Source organism: Lycium ferocissimum, chromosome 9 (genome assembly GCF_029784015.1).
Source record: "Lycium ferocissimum isolate CSIRO_LF1 chromosome 9, AGI_CSIRO_Lferr_CH_V1, whole genome shotgun sequence".
NCBI classification, from domain to species: Eukaryota; Viridiplantae; Streptophyta; class Magnoliopsida; order Solanales; family Solanaceae; genus Lycium; species Lycium ferocissimum.
This window is the reverse complement of record NC_081350.1, coordinates 53,277,042-53,284,387: the sequence shown is the minus strand read 5'-3', so window position 1 is coordinate 53,284,387 and position 7,346 is coordinate 53,277,042. Positions and strand designations below refer to the sequence as shown.

The 7,346-nt window shown below is 36.8% G+C and overlaps 1 long non-coding RNA gene across 1 annotated transcript; it reads right to left on the bottom strand.

Moving 5' to 3' along the window:
- Positions 1-316: 316 nt before the first annotated feature.
- Positions 317-6,165, bottom strand: LOC132031282 (uncharacterized). The gene is made up of 2 exons (XR_009408218.1): positions 5,931-6,165; positions 317-524 (listed from the first exon to the last, which is right to left on the bottom strand). It is a non-coding gene; the product is annotated as an uncharacterized LOC132031282 (long non-coding RNA).
- Between the last annotated feature and the right edge of the window lie 1,181 nt (positions 6,166-7,346).

Here is a 7,346-nt window from a genome sequence, read left to right as displayed (position 1 = left end):
TTTGCCACTTACCAATACGAGTTAAGGCCAATTGCGTTGCATTAGTCTATTTAAAACTGATTTTTTGGAAAATTCAGTCGTTAAGTTAATTAACTCATTTTTTGTGAAAGTATCTCTTATTAAAAACATGATTGCCATTCAAACTTAGAAAATTAATTGTGATTCATTTTCTTTGAAAGCTGTTTTGAAAAGATCTCGTTTTATATTTTAGTTGTAAAAGTCATTATGTTTGAGCCTGCGGTTTTCAAAAGTTGCTTACGGGGACCTAAAGTCGACTAAACGGCATAAGAACCGTTATCCTAAGACGTCTAATTCCAATCATACGGATTTTTCACTATAATATGAGTTGAATACACATAATTACATACAAATAAAATCATACATATACGGAAATAAATTAAAATTAGGGGCGTACCAAGCCCCTAGTGGCCATTTTCACCCATGGTTGGGCCTTCTGCGCGCCTCACTCTTATTTTCTTCTCGGACTCGATCTTAATTGAATAAAGGTCCTGTTGGGCCTGAGGCTAGTCTTGACCCGAATGGTCATGCAAGTGGAGGAGGAAAAGAAAAGGGGACCCGGTTAGTTTATAAATGCTGAACTTATCACTAAAATAATAAAGACTATGCATGGTATATAAAGCACGAAAGAAAGAAAGAAAAAGTAAGTACCTGCATTGTTCTATACTTGCCTCTCTTTTCCTCGAATGGGCTTGCCTTGGTTGGGGATTTAGCAATGGCATGGGGACTGAGTTGTGGCCTTATATCCTTGATGTCGCACAAGTTTCAAGGGGCTTCGAAGAACCCCAGGCATGGCTTACACCAAGAAGGCTCGGACGACCCCAACGCCATAGCTAGCTCCAACCAAAGGTTTCCAAACAAGAGGTGCGGAGTATGGACTTGGGAGCAATGACATATTTCAAGCAAACTCATACAAATAAACAACCAAGTGCCATACTCAAAAGGGAGACATTGATACCAAAACAATAGCAAAGACATTAAGTAAGGCTAGACAACCAAAGAAGTATAAGAAAATAATGAGGGGAAATTTCAGCTTCATAATTAAGGGTAATGTATACAACTGCTCCAAAAGGAATACAGATGATGATCACTCAAAACTATAGACTTGTTAAGATAATCCCTAAAAAAAAAAAAACAGGAGGAGTAAACCGGAATACTTCAGGTGCATCAAAACAGGTTCAAGAGATTTCATAGTCCAACACCAACTAGCCTCTTTTCAGGTAGTCACTCGACCCAGGACTTCTCATAAAAGACAGATCCCAGATTTCCAAGTTAAGGCAACCTATCCTACATGTTTGTTAAGGTTCAAAGACCAACTATCCAGGGGAAACACATCTGATTATACTAGTCCAATTGAAGGCATTCATCTTATCCCAGTCAAATTCAAGATTGCTCACAAACAGGTCCAGAACAAAAACACAGTAGTTCAGAGGAAAGAAAGAGAAGAAAACCCAGGAGGACCTCATAGATGGCCAAGGCTCATGGCCAACTTCAAAACTTTCTAGAATACATATTTAGAACTGGCATCCCTTAAAACTGCCCTTCTTTATCAACACACCACAGATCACATAAAGCAAAGACCTGAACTAATATACAAGTGAACTTTGCAAGAACCTTGCAAAGGGGAGGGAAATCTCAATGGACAAGACAACTTAAACAATATGTTAACAACTTTGATTCCTAAAAAAAGGGGTGTTCCTTTAACATATCTTCAACTAATCCAAAGTTTTTTCCAAACAAAAGAAGAGGGAGAAGAGAAAGCAAGAAATGATTGACAAAGATGATCACAGTTTTCGCAAAATAAAGAGACCAAACATCATACCCGGGACAAGCCTAAACCAAACAGACCTAGTGGCAAGTTTTAAACATCAGTCATGATAAAGTGAATTTAAAAATAGACAAGGGCATATAGCCAACAGCAAAGCAAATGACCCACACATAACACACTTAACTCTCAATTTCTCACAGATGAACTCAGGCTCACATAGCACAGCTATCAACCCCCATTCTCCTTTTACACACAACCAATTGCAAACAAACAAGGCTTAGGAACCTACAAACCTTTCAGACAAAAAGGATTTAAAAAAAAAAAAAAGAGCAAGGTAGGGAACACATAACACTCAGACTTGGCAAGTATTTGCAGTAGCTTATTTGGTTCTAGGTGTATCTTTCCTTCCCTGTTAGACATGATTAGGGGTCGTTCTCCTTACTCGAGGCTTTTGTGAGTCCCAAGATCACGCAGGAAGGTCCAAGAAAACGGAAGAAGAGTTTCTGTGCCCCGAGGGAAACAGGACAGGTGGGGTTATCACCTCCCTATCTCCTTTTCCCCGAGTCTCCGTTCGGCCAAAAAGAGATCCCGGGCTCCACCGGTCACTCCCTCCGTCTCATGCCCGTGCTCACCTTTTTCCTTTTCCTAAAACCATTTCCCCCATCCTAACGTCCTTACCCTAATCATCCAAGAACAACACCAGAGAAGCCTTAGGCGCATTTACAAACATTCAACCGTCATAACTTCCCACCTATTGTACGAAGTCATGGATCTGTGTCTAAAGGCTCTTTGTGACCAAAACTAGTTGTAAATACTGGGAATAAGCTTCTCATAAATACACGCCAAGCAATAGCAAAACTAACTGATTCATGAGGACTATGTTCAGGGTTTAGATACCTTTGTTATCAAATCCAAATGTAAATACTGGGAAAAGACCCTCTTATAAACATATAGCACACAATAACAGTCAAGTTAAATCACGAGACTATGTCTGTGTTATAAATAAGCCTTGGTTATCAAGTTAAGATATGATGCACTGTGAACAAGCATTTCATGGACACATAATAGGTGGAACAAACTAGTCTTCCCTGACAACTTCAAACTAAACCTAAAATGATGGAAGAGATCTTTGTTTTTTATCACATTATAGTTCAAAGGAAAGGGCACACATGTTCCGTTTATCAGGATCAAACCACACAAAGAAACAATCAATAGATTTCAATACCATTATTTTAGCATTATTACCACTTTCTTTAAAGGAAACTCACTTCTTAATGTCAAGAAAAACACCACAGTGTCCAGGAACAGACCATACAAGGACAAGTTTAGGCAACATTTGCAACAAAATACCAGAGATCTTATCAACCTTCTTTCTTTTATCCTTTATTTACCTATTATTATAACTAGGTGGCAAGTTCTTAAAGAAAAGGTTTTCCTGCACATAGACCTGGCCCATGGACCACACACACATGCATACGTTCCTAGCCAAGACTATCAACACTAAAATCCTTTCTATGTCTCTTTTATCAGAAGCCCTACTCCATCTGCTAGGTGAGAACAAACACATAATAACTATCCTCCTTAACCAACCTGCTAAGCTAAGTGATTTGTCCCTTTCTCTTCATTAAACTAGGCCACTAAAGCTGTCCTGAACCTAACTTATTATAGCAACCTTTAGAGAAACCCTTTAGAATTAATCACATCACAGCCACTCACTCCACATGTTCTACTCAGGGGCAGTCTAACAGATTTTCACATTTTTTTACCCCAAACAGAAACAACCAAACAAAAAGCACAGCTAAGCGAGGCACCTTGATCAAGTCAAAGCTCTTCCCCCCAGAGTCACCCCCTTTAAAAACCTTTGCTTCAATATACCTTATTACAACCCCATAGTGCCAAGTTTTATCAAATAGGCAAGGTTTAGGTGAGACAACAAGAATCAGGCCAAACAAGTTGCCAAGTAAAACAAATAGGAATCCACAAAGAGCACACAGGGCATTTACCAGTTTTGGAATCAAAACACCATTAGAGAATGTATATGGTTCCACTCCGTGCCCAACACATGACAACTTCAACTTTCAAACAAACCAAATTATTTCAGAGAAGGCAATGTGATACCTAAACTAGATCCACTCCTTCTTAGACTTTTCAATCTCTTCAACAAGTATATGACTATCTAAGACACTAGCAACCAGGTTGAGGCTCAACATGATGAGCCTTTACTACCTTTGACACACAACTACATCAAACAAGCAATGATTATATGGGTTCACATATAGATTAAGCTTACTTTCTAATGACACATGTGATCAAGCAGGACAGACCATGATCAACTGGTTCAAGATATCAAACTCCCAACTAACATATAATCACATAGGTCAAACAATGATCAGACTTGACTCAAAGATACCAAGCTTCTAACATGACAGGACCTCACTCTTCCCATGACATATGTGATCAAGCAAGAAAAACTATGATCAACTGGATTCAAGACATCAAACTCCCAACCAACATATTACCACATAAAACAAGCAATGACCAGATTAGGTAACCTACTTCAGACAAACCTCTTGGCCCTTCCCCTTTATCAATCCCCAGACCAGGACAAAACTCCCACTGAGAAATAACAAGACACAAGGCAAATCAAGTTACGCAAAAGAGCTTATGACTTCAAACTAGCCTTATGAACCTAATTTTATTACATGAGATACACGGGATTAGACCATTCCTAGCTTCAATAGACCCATCTTGACCTTAATTCATAACGTAAGACTTATACTAAGAAGTACACTAGCATGAACCCAACCCCAGACCTTTACATAGAACACTAAAAAAATATTTAGACAATCATGATAAAGCAGGAAAGTTCAGAAGGAAATCCACATTAGGCAAATTCTCTCAACTCAAATTATGGCCCCAAGTCATATTCAAAGGTCTGCAATCACAACTGAACAGCAAAGGGTGCAAGTAGGGAAGCTAAATGGAAATCTAAGTGAGGCAGGTTCATTAGCTTAGTATTATAGCCTATGTTAGTTATAAGGAAAAAGAAACAACTACTCATACAAAGCATGAACAAAATCCAGACTAAGAAGCTGAGTATAGAAGCTGAGTCCAGAAACAATATACTCAGTTTGAAAAATTGTTCTATAACTCCCATGAGACTCCATAAGTGAGCAAAAATGCAGACAAGATAAAAAGGGAATCACAACAAGTACATCAGGTTTGAGCTTTGCTTTGAACCACAAGCAATTACATGGACTAGGCACAATGGGGACATAAAACTAAAAGAAAAAAGAATGAACCAAGCATATTGACTTAAACATCTGCCCTAAACCATACACATACCTTAACTAGGGATAGTGTCAGCAAAACCAAGATATAAAGGATAACAAGCAAATACACTAAACTCACACCCCAACATAGACCATACAGTTATGCTATGTAGACACCACCAAACAGGAACAGAACATAAAGAACAATAACTTAATCTTCATCATAAAACTCTCGCACTATCCGACTAACTAAGCACCACATAAGCAGAATTCAAGTAAGAAAAACAATGAACTAAAATGCTACCTTAAACAGAATCTCATCAACTAAACTAAACTAAACACAACATAAACAAGAAAGCAATAAACTAAAGTACTATCCTAAGTAGAATCTTATGAACTAAACAAGACATAAAATAAGAAAAGGCATTAAACTAAAAGGTATTTATCTTTTGTGAGTGAAACCGGGGCACAAGCGATGGATTAGAAAGCCTTTATGTTCTAACTCCAAACTCAGGCCAGCACCAACACTAACAACAATAAAAATATGAATTTTGGAACTGGAAACTTGAAGAAGCTTAAGCTTAAAACGAAAATTTTGACTTTGGAACTCTTAAGACTAAAAATGGCAAATTTTCAATGTATATGTGGTTTCCAACTCTCTTACTCGAATGAATGGGGGTTTCTATAAATAGAAACCCTAGAATGGTTTTAAGATCTACTACCACCAATGTGGGACTTGCAAATTTTATGCAAGTCCTACTCACAAACTCAAATGTACGGTCCAGATTCAAGGTTTAACAACGAAATCAATGGCTTACAAGCCTCTATATTAACAATGATGACAGAAAAAATAAAAAATGAAGGGATTGTACCTTTAAGGGTTCGTTTGGCCCTATTTTGTGGGGAGAAGGACAAAGCATTAATGTCTTCGCCTTCTCTCCTCACGCTACTAGCCAAATACGATGGGACATGACCGACGATAGGCGGGTTTGGTGGTGGGAACAGGAGGTGGCGCTAGGGTTTCACCCTAGCTGCCTCTCCTCTCCTTTATTTTCAAACAGACCCCTAGGGTCTTTTTTGTGAACGGATGGGAGGAGTATAATTCTCCCTCCCTTTTAATCCCTTAACGGACCTGGTCTTAGTCCTTATTGGATTGGGCTTGGTCCTTTATTTTCTGAAAAAGGAGTTGGGCCTATTCCCTTGTTATGTATATATACATATATTGTATATGCACCATGTATATTGGTATATACATGGTTTATATACATATATATATATATATATATATATATATATATATATATATATATATATATGCATAAAAAAGGGGAAAAAAATAAACTAGTAAATAAATAAGTAAAGAAAAACTAATTATTAGTCCACCAGGACTTAAAATAATTTAAAACATGACTCACAAATAAAATAAAAATCATTTTGCAGATACTAATTTGAATTAATTAACCAGATAAAAGAGAAACTAATCAACTAGGCAAATGCACACAGAATCAAGATTTAAAGAGTAAAAATGGTCAATTCTTTCAATTACTCAAAAATACCTTGACAAAGAATGGAATAAAATCATCTATTAATCTTATTTTTTCCTCGATTTAATTAATGAGACAAATGATTATCAAAAACGGTTTTCTTGCCCCTTTGATTAATTTCAATAATAAAAGAAAATTCTTCGAATATAATTAATTCCTATAAAAATTAAAATTACCCTGGAGACTTTTTTTTATCAATTTAAAAAGGTGAGATATTATACCAAATGATTTCATAAAAATTTACCTAGACCCTTTAGGGTACGCAACTGATTTTATTTACTGTCCAAGCACTCCGAGCACTTAAAATAAATTATGGGAGGTCAAAAATTAAGTGTCAACAACACCCATATTGCTATACTTCTACCTAGGTCAAATTCTTACCCAAGAAATTCGAGGAAACGAGCCCACAAGGGTAAAATGGGAAATTGAAAGATGGAACATGCAATTTCTAGGTGATCAAACCCACTAATCATTTGCTAAAACAACTCAAGATTAAGTCTAATTCGAATTTAAAGCAAAACCCCCAAATTTGGTATGAACCCTAATTCTTCAATCCTCAAATTGACCATTAATAATGGAAGAAATAAGCTTAACAATAGCGAATTCATCAAACACTATGGTTATTCTAGTCAATTTCACCACTAATTTCTATTTTAGAAGTCTAAACCCATTTCAAGATTTTTAACACAAGAATCATCTTCTCTATCTAGATTCTAGTGATTCTAAGTGTGGAATAGGAATCTA